A 16894-nucleotide genomic window follows, 5' to 3' on the forward strand; every position below is an offset into this window, starting at 1 on the left:
TATTCTTATTATGTTCTTTCTTTCTCTCTTTTCAGCATTGTCTGGGATATGGTGGTGCACTGAGGCTCAAGTATCATTGAAAGAGTAGTTTGGAATTGCCCTGATGTTAGTTGTGAGATTACTTTATGGCTCATGCGCTCGGAGTGTCTCACATTTAGCATTCATGCTCACTGTATCTGAAAATGCATTTGGTTTGCCAGTTTTGTTTCTGTTGCGTGTCAAATGTTTTCTGTTTTGCGATTCGTTCAATACATTACGAATTAACAGGCTTTCTGAGATAATTTCCAGCTGCAAAAACTCCTCAACTGAGAATCTGGGAAAATTTCACAGAGTATGGTCAGTCGGAGCAAAAGTAAGGAAGTCCTTCGTTTCTGCAGTGTTTCACAATACTACCTTTCCAGTGAGCAGTCGAACAGACTGAAGATTGTGCCACAGACTGCGACGGCCAGCTCGGCTAAAAAGTTATCCTTTTAAAGCCGGTGTAAGCAACACCACGTTATTGGGCTACACCGGGTGAAAACAGATACTTCGGTGTATCTCGTCCATGCATACCACACAGCCAAAATTAAACAACTCCCATGAAACAACGAGCATTTGGAAACAGAAAGGTGAAAGGTAGAATGTCTTCAACTTTCAGTGTCGGATACCACTGAGCTGCAGCTGGGGCGGCTGTGGGCTTGTTTCTGTAGCATAGTGATCAGCACGTTCACCTTCCGCAAGATAGGTTCCCGCGGTCGAAACTGTTTTGTTCTTCATCTGCAGCCTTTTACATGGACAAGAACGGAGCTTTCCTGCTTGCTTTCCCATCTGCAAACCTGCCTTCGAATTTGCTTGAACAAATCTGCTCTCGTAGTGAAATGCAATGCATTTCCATTTGATTACTGTGCAGAGCATTGTAAAGATATTCTACAAACTGCTTCTGATCATGTGCCATTCAGTTTGAGAGTGTAGTCACCGATCCTTCCACGAAGAGCAATACTGCATTTGCATTCCTTGCTGAGGCGGCCCGGTTCAAAGACAGGGAAGAAGGTGATGCGCTGGTGTCACAGTGCACCACGGATTCCTGAACTATTCTGTCTGCCAAATGTACCCCAAAGTCGTATCTGAAAGGCCTCATTTGGAAGCTGTCTGTCGTTATTCAAAGTGCGAGAATTGGCACCAGAGGTCCTGAATCATGTTTTGGAGCAGTACGCACGTTAGTGGCTCATTCAATCAGCAACAGCAATGAAAGAAATTGCACTCTCAGAGGAAGCTCTGGACCTGTGCTTTCAAAGCTAGTATTAAGGTGCGCCCCGAGATCTAAGCCATGTTGGAAATTAAACGGAGGAATCGACAAAGAGGCTGCAGAATAACATCGCATCCTTTTGGTTTTCTTTAAATCACTGATGAGCAGGAAAATGTCAACGGGGAGAGCGACTGGGAAAGTGAGGCAGTTGCAGCTCTGGTGAAACTCCTTCTTTTTGAGTCACTCAGCAACAAGAGGCGTGAAGGTGACTCAGGCGTGAGAGCTCTTCACATCGAGAACAAAAAGCAATCAAGTGCAGTTAGCACCTCTCCCGGAGTGGAGGTGGGGTGAGATAATTAGCTTTTGATTTCAGTTACTATGTTCAAAAACTGCCTTTTAAATTGAGGTGAACAGAAACTGCAATTCTAATAAGCACCATGGAATTTAGCAAGATTTATTGAGTCGCTTCTCATTGATTCCCACGCAGGTTTCCAACTCAGTTGTATCGATGTGGCTCATGTCCAGGTGTGAACATCCCTGCAGCCAATTGCACGGTTTATGTAAAAGGCAAGGAAAGTGGCATCTCGAACTGGCCCCGAGGTCAGAGCATCCTCACACTGTGATCGGTCGTTCTCGGATTGTAATGCTACCTCCGCTTTTAGGCTGGAGAACATTCTTTGGGACTCTTATTCTGCAAAACAGACACAGTGACTGAAACTATGCTGCACGGTATGATGTGGAACACGGCCTGCTCAGCTTTGTGCATTTTCCCTGTAGTCCGGTGTGTTTCATGTTCCGTGTAAACGTGAAAGTTGTCCTGTTTCGAGCAATGGGTGAAATCATTTAGCAAAGCAAGAATCGAAATTGCAGTAATGTCAAGCAGTTCATGGTTATTTGACCAAATCATAAGCGAACATGTTTGCTCACGCACTCACAGATACATTTGTAGCTGAAAAGAGTCTGAGAAGATAGCCTCAGCTTACCATTGATTTTTATCCGGATTGATGAGCTATCATTATTTGTTGCGAAATTGATATTGTAGCCGGCACATCCAAGCAGCCGTGCGAGTCGGAGAGGAATCATGGAACCCATTTCACGTGACTTTCCATCTGTTGTCATGCAGGAGCTCAATTGGAAATGCAAGAAAATTGGCTGGCCGCGCAGCTGGTAGTGTGGCCGAGCGGTCTAAGGCGCTGGATTAAGGCTCCAGTCTCGACAGGGGCGTGGGTTCGAATCCCACCACTGCCATTTCTACTGATCAGTTGCAACGACACAACTTGTTAAAATGCTGTTTCCATTCCCGCTGTACTTCTGTTCACAAAACAATTTGATTTGCTTCCCGGGGAATTAAATGTGTAGTGGGAAAGTGCCAAATTGTCTATGCTGTCTTGATCGTGTTCGCCTCCCGCGTGGAAAATTGCAAACAGCTCTACTGTTGCTTTATGTTCCAAGCATGTTGAGATTTTACTGGAACCGAATGGAGACAGCTATTTCATCGCTGTTGTGAAACAAAGTCCTGCGGTGAGTCGATTCATCGTTACTTGGCTTTCTGACGAATGGGAAAATCGTTCCGATGAATTTTGATGTCATATGTTATTGAATTTCTCCAATTTCCTTCGTTTCCGTCCCGGAGACACCGGAAGGGAAAGGTGATCTAATCGAGACTGTGATTGGTGAAATTCACTTTTTGTGGCCTATTCTTATTATGTTCTTTCTTTCTCTCTTTTCAGCATTGTCTGGGATATGGTGGTGCACTGAGGCTCAAGTATCATTGAAAGAGTAGTTTGGAATTGCCCTGATGTTAGTTGTGAGATTACTTTATGGCTCATGCGCTCGGAGTGTCTCACATTTAGCATTCATGCTCACTGTATCTGAAAATGCATTTGGTTTGCCAGTTTTGTTTCTGTTGCGTGTCAAATGTTTTCTGTTTTGCGATTCGTTCAATACATTACGAATTAACAGGCTTTCTGAGATAATTTCCAGCTGCAAAAACTCCTCAACTGAGAATCTGGGAAAATTTCACAGAGTATGGTCAGTCGGAGCAAAAGTAAGGAAGTCCTTCGTTTCTGCAGTGTTTCACAATACTACCTTTCCAGTGAGCAGTCGAACAGACTGAAGATTGTGCCACAGACTGCGACGGCCAGCTCGGCTAAAAAGTTATCCTTTTAAAGCCGGTGTAAGCAACACCACGTTATTGGGCTACACCGGGTGAAAACAGATACTTCGGTGTATCTCGTCCATGCATACCACACAGCCAAAATTAAACAACTCCCATGAAACAACGAGCATTTGGAAACAGAAAGGTGAAAGGTAGAATGTCTTCAACTTTCAGTGTCGGATACCACTGAGCTGCAGCAGGGGCGGCTGTGGGCTTGTTTCTGTAGCACAGTGATCAGCACGTTCACCTTCCGCAAGATAGGTTCCCGCGGTCGAAACTGTTTTGTTCTTCATCTGCAGCCTTTTACATGGACAAGAACGGAGCTTTCCTGCTTGCTTTCCCATCTGCAAACCTGCCTTCGAATTTGCTTGAACAAATCTGCTCTCGTAGTGAAATGCAATGCATTTCCATTTGATTACTGTGCAGAGCATTGTAAAGATATTCTACAAACTGCTTCTGATCATGTGCCATTCAGTTTGAGAGTGTAGTCACCGATCCTTCCACGAAGAGCAATACTGCATTTGCATTCCTTGCTGAGGCGGCCCGGTTCAAAGACAGGGAAGAAGGTGATGCGCTGGTGTCACAGTGCACCACGGATTCCTGAACTATTCTGTCTGCCAAATGTACCCCAAAGTCGTATCTGAAAGGCCTCATTTGGAAGCTGTCTGTCGTTATTCAAAGTGCGAGAATTGGCACCAGAGGTCCTGAATCATGTTTTGGAGCAGTTCGCACGTTAGTGGCTCATTCAATCAGCAACAGCAATGAAAGAAATTGCACTCTCAGAGGAAGCTCTGGACCTGTGCTTTCAAAGCTAGTATTAAGGTGCGCCCCGAGATCTAAGCCATGTTGGAAATTAAACGGAGGAATCGACAAAGAGGCTGCAGAATAACATCGCATCCTTTTGGTTTTCTTTAAATCACTGATGAGCAGGAAAATGTCAACGGGGAGAGCGACTGGGAAAGTGAGGCAGTTGCAGCTCTGGTGAAACTCCTTCTTTTTGAGTCACTCAGCAACAAGAGGCGTGAAGGTGACTCAGGCGTGAGAGCTATTCACATCGAGAACAAAAAGCAATCAAGTGCAGTTAGCACCTCTCCCGGAGTGGAGGTGGGGTGAGATAATTAGCTTTTGATTTCAGTTACTATGTTCAAAAACTGCCTTTTAAATTGAGGTGAACAGAAACTGCAATTCTAATAAGCACCATGGAATTTAGCAAGATTTATTGAGTCGCTTCTCATTGATTCCCACGCAGGTTTCCAACTCAGTTGTATCGATGTGGCTCATGTCCAGGTGTGAACATCCCTGCAGCCAATTGCACGGTTTATGTAAAAGGCAAGGAAAGTGGCATCTCGAACTGGCCCCGAGGTCAGAGCATCCTCACACTGTGATCGGTCGTTCTCGGATTGTAATGCTACCTCCGCTTTTAGGCTGGAGAACATTCTTTGGGACTCTTATTCTGCAAAACAGACACAGTGACTGAAACTATGCTGCACGGTATGATGTGGAACACGGCCTGCTCAGCTTTGTGCATTTTCCCTGTAGTCCGGTGTGTTTCATGTTCCGTGTAAACGTGAAAGTTGTCCTGTTTCGAGCAATGGGTGAAATCATTTAGCAAAGCAAGAATCGAAATTGCAGTAATGTCAAGCAGTTCATGGTTATTTGACCAAATCATAAGCGAACATGTTTGCTCACGCACTCACAGATACATTTGTAGCTGAAAAGAGTCTGAGAAGATAGCCTCAGCTTACCATTGATTTTTATCCGGATTGATGAGCTATCATTATTTGTTGCGAAATTGATATTGTAGCCGGCACATCCAAGCAGCCGTGCGAGTCGGAGAGGAATCATGGAACCCATTTCACGTGACTTTCCATCTGTTGTCATGCAGGAGCTCAATTGGAAATGCAAGAAAATTGGCCGGCCGCGCAGCTGGTAGTGTGGCCGAGCGGTCTAAGGCGCTGGATTAAGGCTCCAGTCTCGACAGGGGCGTGGGTTCGAATCCCACCACTGCCATTTCTACTGATCAGTTGCAACGACACAACTTGTTAAAATGCTGTTTCCATTCCCGCTGTACTTCTGTTCACAAAACAATTTGATTTGCTTCCCGGGGAATTAAATGTGTTGTGGGAAAGTGCCAAATTGTCTATGCTGTCTTGATCGTGTTCGCCTCCCGCGTGGAAAATTGCAAACAGCTCTACTGTTGCTTTATGTTCCAAGCATGTTGAGATTTTACTGGAACCGAATGGAGACAGCTATTTCATCGCTGTTGTGAAACAAAGTCCTGCGGTGAGTCGATTCATCGTTACTTGGCTTTCTGACGAATGGGAAAATCGTTCCGATGAATTTTGATGTCATATGTTATTGAATTTCTCCAATTTCCTTCGTTTCCGTCCCGGAGACACCGGAAGGGAAAGGTGATCTAATCGAGACTGTGATTGGTGAAATTCACTTTTTGTGGCCTATTCTTATTATGTTCTTTCTTTCTCTCTTTTCAGCATTGTCTGGGATATGGTGGTGCACTGAGGCTCAAGTATCATTGAAAGAGTAGTTTGGAATTGCCCTGATGTTAGTTGTGAGATTACTTTATGGCTCATGCGCTCGGAGTGTCTCACGTTTAGCATTCATGCTCACTGTATCTGAAAATGCATTTGGTTTGCCAGTTTTGTTTCTGTTGCGTGTCAAATGTTTTCTGTTTTGCGATTCGTTCAATACATTACGAATTAACAGGCTTTCTGAGATAATTTCCAGCTGCAAAAACTCCTCAACTGAGAATCTGGGAAAATTTCACAGAGTATGGTCAGTCGGAGCAAAAGTAAGGAAGTCCTTCGTTTCTGCAGTGTTTCACAATACTACCTTTCCAGTGAGCAGTCGAACAGACTAAAGATTGTGCCACAGACTGCGACGGCCAGCTCGGCTAAAAAGTAATCCTTTTAAAGCCGGTGTAAGCAACACCACGTTATTGGGCTACACCGGGTGAAAACAGATACTTCGGTGTATCTCGTCCATGCATACCACACAGCCAAAATTAAACAACTCCCATGAAACAACGAGCATTTGGAAACAGAAAGGTGAAAGGTAGAATGTCTTCAACTTTCAGTGTCGGATACCACTGAGCTGCAGCTGGGGCGGCTGTGGGCTTGTTTCTGTAGCATAGTGATCAGCACGTTCACCTTCCGCAAGATAGGTTCCCGCGGTCGAAACTGTTTTGTTCTTCATCTGCAGCCTTTTACATGGACAAGAACGGAGCTTTCCTGCTTGCTTTCCCATCTGCAAACCTGCCTTCGAATTTGCTTGAACAAATCTGCTCTCGTAGTGAAATGCAATGCATTTCCATTTGATTACTGTGCAGAGCATTGTAAAGATATTCTACAAACTGCTTCTGATCATGTGCCATTCAGTTTGAGAGTGTAGTTACCGATCCTTCCACGAAGAGCAATACTGCATTTGCATTCCTTGCTGAGGCGGCCCGGTTCAAAGACAGGGAAGAAGGTGATGCGATGGTGTCACAGTGCACCACGGATTCCTGAACTATTCTGTCTGCCAAATGTACCCCAAAGTCGTATCTGAAAGGCCTCATTTGGAAGCTGTCTGTCGTTATTCAAAGTGCGAGAATTGGCACCAGAGGTCCTGAATCATGTTTTGGAGCAGTTCGCACGTTAGTGGCTCATTCAATCAGCAACAGCAATGAAAGAAATTGCACTCTCAGAGGAAGCTCTGGACCTGTGCTTTCAAAGCTAGTATTAAGGTGCGCCCCGAGATCTAAGCCATGTTGGAATTTAAACGGAGGAATCGACAAAGAGGCTGCAGAATAACATCGCATCCTTTTGGTTTTCTTTAAATCACTGATGAGCAGGAAAATGTCAACGGGGAGAGCGACTGGGAAAGTGAGGCAGTTGCAGCTCTGGTGAAACTCCTTCTTTTTGAGTCACTCAGCAACAAGAGGCGTGAAGGTGACTCAGGCGTGAGAGCTCTTCACATCGAGAACAAAAAGCAATCAAGTGCAGTTAGCACCTCTCCCGGAGTGGAGGTGGGGTGAGATAATGAGCTTTTGATTTCAGTTACTATGTTCAAAAACTGCCTTTTAAATTGAGGTGAACAGAAACTGCATTTCTAATAAGCACCATGGAATTTAGCAAGATTTATTGAGTCGCTTCTCATTGATTCCCACGCAGGTTTCCAACTCAGTTGTATCGATGTGGCTCATGTCCAGGTGTGAACATCCCTGCAGCCAATTGCACGGTTTATGTAAAAGGCAAGGAAAGTGGCATCTCGAACTGGCCCCGAGGTCAGAGCATCCTCACACTGTGATCGGTCGTTCTCGGATTGTAATGCTACCTCCGCTTTTAGGCTGGAGAACATTCTTTGGGACTCTTATTCTGCAAAACAGACACAGTGACTGAAACTATGCTGCACGGTATGATGTGGAACACGGCCTGCTCAGCTTTGTGCATTTTCCCTGTAGTCCGGTGTGTTTCATGTTCCGTGTAAACGTGAAAGTTGTCCTGTTTCGAGCAATGGGTGAAATCATTTAGCAAAGCAAGAATCGAAATTGCAGTAATGTCAAGCAGTTCATGGTTATTTGACCAAATCATAAGCGAACATGTTTGCTCACGCACTCACAGATACATTTGTAGCTGAAAAGAGTCTGAGAAGATAGCCTCAGCTTACCATTGATTTTTATCCGGATTGATGAGCTATCATTATTTGTTGCGAAATTGATATTGTAGCCGGCACATCCAAGCAGCCGTGCGAGTCGGAGAGGAATCATGGAACCCATTTCACGTGACTTTCCATCTGTTGTCATGCAGGAGCTCAATTGGAAATGCAAGAAAATTGGCCGGCCGCGCAGCTGGTAGTGTGGCCGAGCGGTCTAAGGCGCTGGATTAAGGCTCCAGTCTCGACAGGGGCGTGGGTTCGAATCCCACCACTGCCATTTCTACTGATCAGTTGCAACGACACAACTTGTTAAAATGCTGTTTCCATTCCCGCTGTACTTCTGTTCACAAAACAATTTGATTTGCTTCCCGGGGAATTAAATGTGTTGTGGGAAAGTGCCAAATTGTCTATGCTGTCTTGATCGTGTTCGCCTCCCGCGTGGAAAATTGCAAACAGCTCTACTGTTGCTTTATGTTCCAAGCATGTTGAGATTTTACTGGAACCGAATGGAGACAGCTATTTCATCGCTGTTGTGAAACAAAGTCCTGCGGTGAGTCGATTCATCGTTACTTGGCTTTCTGACGAATGGGAAAATCGTTCCGATGAATTTTGATGTCATATGTTATTGAATTTCTCCAATTTCCTTCGTTTCCGTCCCGGAGACACCGGAAGGGAAAGGTGATCTAATCGAGACTGTGATTGGTGAAATTCACTTTTTGTGGCCTATTCTTATTATGTTCTTTCTTTCTCTCTTTTCAGCATTGTCTGGGATATGGTGGTGCACTGAGGCTCAAGTATCATTGAAAGAGTAGTTTGGAATTGCCCTGATGTTAGTTGTGAGATTACTTTATGGCTCATGCGCTCGGAGTGTCTCACGTTTAGCATTCATGCTCACTGTATCTGAAAATGCATTTGGTTTGCCAGTTTTGTTTCTGTTGCGTGTCAAATGTTTTCTGTTTTGCGATTCGTTCAATACATTACGAATTAACAGGCTTTCTGAGATAATTTCCAGCTGCAAAAACTCCTCAACTGAGAATCTGGGAAAATTTCACAGAGTATGGTCAGTCGGAGCAAAAGTAAGGAAGTCCTTCGTTTCTGCAGTGTTTCACAATACTACCTTTCCAGTGAGCAGTCGAACAGACTAAAGATTGTGCCACAGACTGCGACGGCCAGCTCGGCTAAAAAGTAATCCTTTTAAAGCCGGTGTAAGCAACACCACGTTATTGGGCTACACCGGGTGAAAACAGATACTTCGGTGTATCTCGTCCATGCATACCACACAGCCAAAATTAAACAACTCCCATGAAACAACGAGCATTTGGAAACAGAAAGGTGAAAGGTAGAATGTCTTCAACTTTCAGTGTCGGATACCACTGAGCTGCAGCTGGGGCGGCTGTGGGCTTGTTTCTGTAGCATAGTGATCAGCACGTTCACCTTCCGCAAGATAGGTTCCCGCGGTCGAAACTGTTTTGTTCTTCATCTGCAGCCTTTTACATGGACAAGAACGGAGCTTTCCTGCTTGCTTTCCCATCTGCAAACCTGCCTTCGAATTTGCTTGAACAAATCTGCTCTCGTAGTGAAATGCAATGCATTTCCATTTGATTACTGTGCAGAGCATTGTAAAGATATTCTACAAACTGCTTCTGATCATGTGCCATTCAGTTTGAGAGTGTAGTTACCGATCCTTCCACGAAGAGCAATACTGCATTTGCATTCCTTGCTGAGGCGGCCCGGTTCAAAGACAGGGAAGAAGGTGATGCGATGGTGTCACAGTGCACCACGGATTCCTGAACTATTCTGTCTGCCAAATGTACCCCAAAGTCGTATCTGAAAGGCCTCATTTGGAAGCTGTCTGTCGTTATTCAAAGTGCGAGAATTGGCACCAGAGGTCCTGAATCATGTTTTGGAGCAGTTCGCACGTTAGTGGCTCATTCAATCAGCAACAGCAATGAAAGAAATTGCACTCTCAGAGGAAGCTCTGGACCTGTGCTTTCAAAGCTAGTATTAAGGTGCGCCCCGAGATCTAAGCCATGTTGGAATTTAAACGGAGGAATCGACAAAGAGGCTGCAGAATAACATCGCATCCTTTTGGTTTTCTTTAAATCACTGATGAGCAGGAAAATGTCAACGGGGAGAGCGACTGGGAAAGTGAGGCAGTTGCAGCTCTGGTGAAACTCCTTCTTTTTGAGTCACTCAGCAACAAGAGGCGTGAAGGTGACTCAGGCGTGAGAGCTCTTCACATCGAGAACAAAAAGCAATCAAGTGCAGTTAGCACCTCTCCCGGAGTGGAGGTGGGGTGAGATAATGAGCTTTTGATTTCAGTTACTATGTTCAAAAACTGCCTTTTAAATTGAGGTGAACAGAAACTGCATTTCTAATAAGCACCATGGAATTTAGCAAGATTTATTGAGTCGCTTCTCATTGATTCCCACGCAGGTTTCCAACTCAGTTGTATCGATGTGGCTCATGTCCAGGTGTGAACATCCCTGCAGCCAATTGCACGGTTTATGTAAAAGGCAAGGAAAGTGGCATCTCGAACTGGCCCCGAGGTCAGAGCATCCTCACACTGTGATCGGTCGTTCTCGGATTGTAATGCTACCTCCGCTTTTAGGCTGGAGAACATTCTTTGGGACTCTTATTCTGCAAAACAGACACAGTGACTGAAACTATGCTGCACGGTATGATGTGGAACACGGCCTGCTCAGCTTTGTGCATTTTCCCTGTAGTCCGGTGTGTTTCATGTTCCGTGTAAACGTGAAAGTTGTCCTGTTTCGAGCAATGGGTGAAATCATTTAGCAAAGCAAGAATCGAAATTGCAGTAATGTCAAGCAGTTCATGGTTATTTGACCAAATCATAAGCGAACATGTTTGCTCACGCACTCACAGATACATTTGTAGCTGAAAAGAGTCTGAGAAGATAGCCTCAGCTTACCATTGATTTTTATCCGGATTGATGAGCTATCATTATTTGTTGCGAAATTGATATTGTAGCCGGCACATCCAAGCAGCCGTGCGAGTCGGAGAGGAATCATGGAACCCATTTCACGTGACTTTCCATCTGTTGTCATGCAGGAGCTCAATTGGAAATGCAAGAAAATTGGCCGGCCGCGCAGCTGGTAGTGTGGCCGAGCGGTCTAAGTCGCTGGATTAAGGCTCCAGTCTCGACAGGGGCGTGGGTTCGAATCCCACCACTGCCATTTCTACTGATCAGTTGCAACGACACAACTTGTTAAAATGCTGTTTCCATTCCCGCTGTACTTCTGTTCACAAAACAATTTGATTTGCTTCCCGGGGAATTAAATGTGTAGTGGGAAAGTGCCAAATTGTCTATGCTGTCTTGATCGTGTTCGCCTCCCGCGTGGAAAATTGCAAACAGCTCTACTGTTGCTTTATGTTCCAAGCATGTTGAGATTTTACTGGAACCGAATGGAGACAGCTATTTCATCGCTGTTGTGAAACAAAGTCCTGCGGTGAGTCGATTCATCGTTACTTGGCTTTCTGACGAATGGGAAAATCGTTCCGATGAATTTTGATGTCATATGTTATTGAATTTCTCCAATTTCCTTCGTTTCCGTCCCGGAGACACCGGAAGGGAAAGGTGATCTAATCGAGACTGTGATTGGTGAAATTCACTTTTTGTGGCCTATTCTTATTATGTTCTTTCTTTCTCTCTTTTCAGCATTGTCTGGGATATGGTGGTGCACTGAGGCTCAAGTATCATTGAAAGAGTAGTTTGGAATTGCCCTGATGTTAGTTGTGAGATTACTTTATGGCTCATGCGCTCGGAGTGTCTCACGTTTAGCATTCATGCTCACTGTATCTGAAAATGCATTTGGTTTGCCAGTTTTGTTTCTGTTGCGTGTCAAATGTTTTCTGTTTTGCGATTCGTTCAATACATTACGAATTAACAGGCTTTCTGAGATAATTTCCAGCTGCAAAAACTCCTCAACTGAGAATCTGGGAAAATTTCACAGAGTATGGTCAGTCGGAGCAAAAGTAAGGAAGTCCTTCGTTTCTGCAGTGTTTCACAATACTACCTTTCCAGTGAGCAGTCGAACAGACTAAAGATTGTGCCACAGACTGCGACGGCCAGCTCGGCTAAAAAGTAATCCTTTTAAAGCCGGTGTAAGCAACACCACGTTATTGGGCTACACCGGGTGAAAACAGATACTTCGGTGTATCTCGTCCATGCATACCACACAGCCAAAATTAAACAACTCCCATGAAACAACGAGCATTTGGAAACAGAAAGGTGAAAGGTAGAATGTCTTCAACTTTCAGTGTCGGATACCACTGAGCTGCAGCTGGGGCGGCTGTGGGCTTGTTTCTGTAGCATAGTGATCAGCACGTTCACCTTCCGCAAGATAGGTTCCCGCGGTCGAAACTGTTTTGTTCTTCATCTGCAGCCTTTTACATGGACAAGAACGGAGCTTTCCTGCTTGCTTTCCCATCTGCAAACCTGCCTTCGAATTTGCTTGAACAAATCTGCTCTCGTAGTGAAATGCAATGCATTTCCATTTGATTACTGTGCAGAGCATTGTAAAGATATTCTACAAACTGCTTCTGATCATGTGCCATTCAGTTTGAGAGTGTAGTTACCGATCCTTCCACGAAGAGCAATACTGCATTTGCATTCCTTGCTGAGGCGGCCCGGTTCAAAGACAGGGAAGAAGGTGATGCGATGGTGTCACAGTGCACCACGGATTCCTGAACTATTCTGTCTGCCAAATGTACCCCAAAGTCGTATCTGAAAGGCCTCATTTGGAAGCTGTCTGTCGTTATTCAAAGTGCGAGAATTGGCACCAGAGGTCCTGAATCATGTTTTGGAGCAGTTCGCACGTTAGTGGCTCATTCAATCAGCAACAGCAATGAAAGAAATTGCACTCTCAGAGGAAGCTCTGGACCTGTGCTTTCAAAGCTAGTATTAAGGTGCGCCCCGAGATCTAAGCCATGTTGGAATTTAAACGGAGGAATCGACAAAGAGGCTGCAGAATAACATCGCATCCTTTTGGTTTTCTTTAAATCACTGATGAGCAGGAAAATGTCAACGGGGAGAGCGACTGGGAAAGTGAGGCAGTTGCAGCTCTGGTGAAACTCCTTCTTTTTGAGTCACTCAGCAACAAGAGGCGTGAAGGTGACTCAGGCGTGAGAGCTCTTCACATCGAGAACAAAAAGCAATCAAGTGCAGTTAGCACCTCTCCCGGAGTGGAGGTGGGGTGAGATAATTAGCTTTTGATTTCAGTTACTATGTTCAAAAACTGCCTTTTAAATTGAGGTGAACAGAAACTGCATTTCTAATAAGCACCATGGAATTTAGCAAGATTTATTGAGTCGCTTCTCATTGATTCCCACGCAGGTTTCCAACTCAGTTGTATCGATGTGGCTCATGTCCAGGTGTGAACATCCCTGCAGCCAATTGCACGGTTTATGTAAAAGGCAAGGAAAGTGGCATCTCGAACTGGCCCCGAGGTCAGAGCATCCTCACACTGTGATCGGTCGTTCTCGGATTGTAATGCTACCTCCGCTTTTAGGCTGGAGAACATTCTTTGGGACTCTTATTCTGCAAAACAGACACAGTGACTGAAACTATGCTGCACGGTATGATGTGGAACACGGCCTGCTCAGCTTTGTGCATTTTCCCTGTAGTCCGGTGTGTTTCATGTTCCGTGTAAACGTGAAAGTTGTCCTGTTTCGAGCAATGGGTGAAATCATTTAGCAAAGCAAGAATCGAAATTGCAGTAATGTCAAGCAGTTCATGGTTATTTGACCAAATCATAAGCGAACATGTTTGCTCACGCACTCACAGATACATTTGTAGCTGAAAAGAGTCTGAGAAGATAGCCTCAGCTTACCATTGATTTTTATCCGGATTGATGAGCTATCATTATTTGTTGCGAAATTGATATTGTAGCCGGCACATCCAAGCAGCCGTGCGAGTCGGAGAGGAATCATGGAACCCATTTCACGTGACTTTCCATCTGTTGTCATGCAGGAGCTCAATTGGAAATGCAAGAAAATTGTCTGGCCGCGCAGCTGGTAGTGTGGCCGAGCGGTCTAAGGCGCTGGATTAAGGCTCCAGTCTCGACAGGGGCGTGGGTTCGAATCCCACCACTGCCATTTCTACTGATCAGTTGCAACGACACAACTTGTTAAAATGCTGTTTCCATTCCCGCTGAACTTCTGTTCACAAAACGATTTGATTTGCTTCCCGGGGAATTAAATGTGTAGTGGGAAAGTGCCAAATTGTCTATGCTGTCTTGATCGTGTTCGCCTCCCGCGTGGAAAATTGCAAACAGCTCTACTGTTGCTTTATGTTCCAAGCATGTTGAGATTTTACTGGAACCGAATGGAGACAGCTATTTCATCGCTGTTGTGAAACAAAGTCCTGCGGTGAGTCGATTCATCGTTACTTGGCTTTCTGGCGAATGGGAAAATCGTTCCGATGAATTTTGATGTCATATGTTATTGAATTTCTCCAATTTCCTTCGTTTCCGTCCCGGAGACACCGGAAGGGAAAGGTGATCTAATCGAGACTGTGATTGGTGAAATTCACTTTTTGTGGCCTATTCTTATTATGTTCTTTCTTTCTCTCTTTTCAGCATTGTCTGGGATATGGTGGTGCACTGAGGCTCAAGTATCATTGAAAGAGTAGTTTGGAATTGCCCTGATGTTAGTTGTGAGATTACTTTATGGCTCATGCGCTCGGAGTGTCTCACGTTTAGCATTCATGCTCACTGTATCTGAAAATGCATTTGGTTTGCCAGTTTTGTTTCTGTTGCGTGTCAAATGTTTTCTGTTTTGCGATTCGTTCAATACATTACGAATTAACAGGCTTTCTGAGATAATTTCCAGCTGCAAAAACTCCTCAACTGAGAATCTGGGAAAATTTCACAGAGTATGGTCAGTCGGAGCAAAAGTAAGGAAGTCCTTCGTTTCTGCAGTGTTTCACAATACTACCTTTCCAGTGAGCAGTCGAACAGACTAAAGATTGTGCCACAGACTGCGACGGCCAGCTCGGCTAAAAAGTAATCCTTTTAAAGCCGGTGTAAGCAACACCACGTTATTGGGCTACACCGGGTGAAAACAGATACTTCGGTGTATCTCGTCCATGCATACCACACAGCCAAAATTAAACAACTCCCATGAAACAACGAGCATTTGGAAACAGAAAGGTGAAAGGTAGAATGTCTTCAACTTTCAGTGTCGGATACCACTGAGCTGCAGCAGGGGCGGCTGTGGGCTTGTTTCTGTAGCATAGTGATCAGCACGTTCACCTTCCGCAAGATAGGTTCCCGCGGTCGAAACTGTTTTGTTCTTCATCTGCAGCCTTTTACATGGACAAGAACGGAGCTTTCCTGCTTGCTTTCCCATCTGCAAACCTGCCTTCGAATTTGCTTGAACAAATCTGCTCTCGTAGTGAAATGCAATGCATTTCCATTTGATTACTGTGCAGAGCATTGTAAAGATATTCTACAAACTGCTTCTGATCATGTGCCATTCAGTTTGAGAGTGTAGTCACCGATCCTTCCACGAAGAGCAATACTGCATTTGCATTCCTTGCTGAGGCGGCCCGGTTCAAAGACAGGGAAGAAGGTGATGCGCTGGTGTCACAGTGCACCACGGATTCCTGAACTATTCTGTCTGCCAAATGTACCCCAAAGTCGTATCTGAAAGGCCTCATTTGGAAGCTGTCTGTCGTTATTCAAAGTGCGAGAATTGGCACCAGAGGTCCTGAATCATGTTTTGGAGCAGTTCGCACGTTAGTGGCTCATTCAATCAGCAACAGCAATGAAAGAAATTGCACTCTCAGAGGAAGCTCTGGACCTGTGCTTTCAAAGCTAGTATTAAGGTGCGCCCCGAGATCTAAGCCATGTTGGAAATTAAACGGAGGAATCGACAAAGAGGCTGCAGAATAACATCGCATCCTTTTGGTTTTCTTTAAATCACTGATGAGCAGGAAAATGTCAACGGGGAGAGCGACTGGGAAAGTGAGGCAGTTGCAGCTCTGGTGAAACTCCTTCTTTTTGAGTCACTCAGCAACAAGAGGCGTGAAGGTGACTCAGGCGTGAGAGCTCTTCACATCGAGAACAAAAAGCAATCAAGTGCAGTTAGCACCTCTCCCGGAGTGGAGGTGGGGTGAGATAATTAGCTTTTGATTTCAGTTACTATGTTCAAAAACTGCCTTTTAAATTGAGGTGAACAGAAACTGCATTTCTAATAAGCACCATGGAATTTAGCAAGATTTATTGAGTCGCTTCTCATTGATTCCCACGCAGGTTTCCAACTCAGTTGTATCGATGTGGCTCATGTCCAGGTGTGAACATCCCTGCAGCCAATTGCACGGTTTATGTAAAAGGCAAGGAAAGTGGCATCTCGAACTGGCCCCGAGGTCAGAGCATCCTCACACTGTGATCGGTCGTTCTCGGATTGTAATGCTACCTCCGCTTTTAGGCTGGAGAACATTCTTTGGGACTCTTATTCTGCAAAACAGACACAGTGACTGAAACTATGCTGCACGGTATGATGTGGAACACGGCCTGCTCAGCTTTGTGCATTTTCCCTGTAGTCCGGTGTGTTTCATGTTCCGTGTAAACGTGAAAGTTGTCCTGTTTCGAGCAATGGGTGAAATCATTTAGCAAAGCAAGAATCGAAATTGCAGTAATGTCAAGCAGTTCATGGTTATTTGACCAAATCATAAGCGAACATGTTTGCTCACGCACTCACAGATACATTTGTAGCTGAAAAGAGTCTGAGAAGATAGCCTCAGCTTACCATTGATTTTTATCCGGATTGATGAGCTATCATTATTTGTTGCGAAATTGATATTGTAGCCGGCACATCCAAGCAGCCGTGCGAGT

The 16894-nt window shown here is 44.8% G+C and overlaps 5 non-coding genes across 5 annotated transcripts; all 5 read left to right on the forward strand.

The window, feature by feature from the left end:
• The first annotated feature begins 2391 nt into the window (after positions 1-2391).
• trnal-aag (transfer RNA leucine (anticodon AAG)) lies at positions 2392-2473 on the forward strand. The gene has a single exon. It is a non-coding gene; the product is annotated as a tRNA-Leu (tRNA).
• A 2838-nt stretch (positions 2474-5311) lies between these two features.
• On the forward strand, positions 5312-5393 carry trnal-aag (transfer RNA leucine (anticodon AAG)). Its single transcript has one exon. It is a non-coding gene; the product is annotated as a tRNA-Leu (tRNA).
• Positions 5394-8231: 2838 nt separating this feature from the next.
• Positions 8232-8313, forward strand: trnal-aag (transfer RNA leucine (anticodon AAG)). The gene has a single exon. It is a non-coding gene; the product is annotated as a tRNA-Leu (tRNA).
• A 2838-nt stretch (positions 8314-11151) lies between these two features.
• On the forward strand, positions 11152-11233 carry trnal-aag (transfer RNA leucine (anticodon AAG)). Its single transcript has one exon. It is a non-coding gene; the product is annotated as a tRNA-Leu (tRNA).
• Positions 11234-14071: 2838 nt separating this feature from the next.
• Positions 14072-14153, forward strand: trnal-aag (transfer RNA leucine (anticodon AAG)). The gene has a single exon. It is a non-coding gene; the product is annotated as a tRNA-Leu (tRNA).
• Positions 14154-16894: the final 2741 nt, after the last annotated feature.

This window comes from Hemiscyllium ocellatum, unplaced genomic scaffold (genome assembly GCF_020745735.1).
Source record: "Hemiscyllium ocellatum isolate sHemOce1 unplaced genomic scaffold, sHemOce1.pat.X.cur. scaffold_724_pat_ctg1, whole genome shotgun sequence".
Taxonomy (NCBI): Eukaryota; Metazoa; Chordata; class Chondrichthyes; order Orectolobiformes; family Hemiscylliidae; genus Hemiscyllium; species Hemiscyllium ocellatum.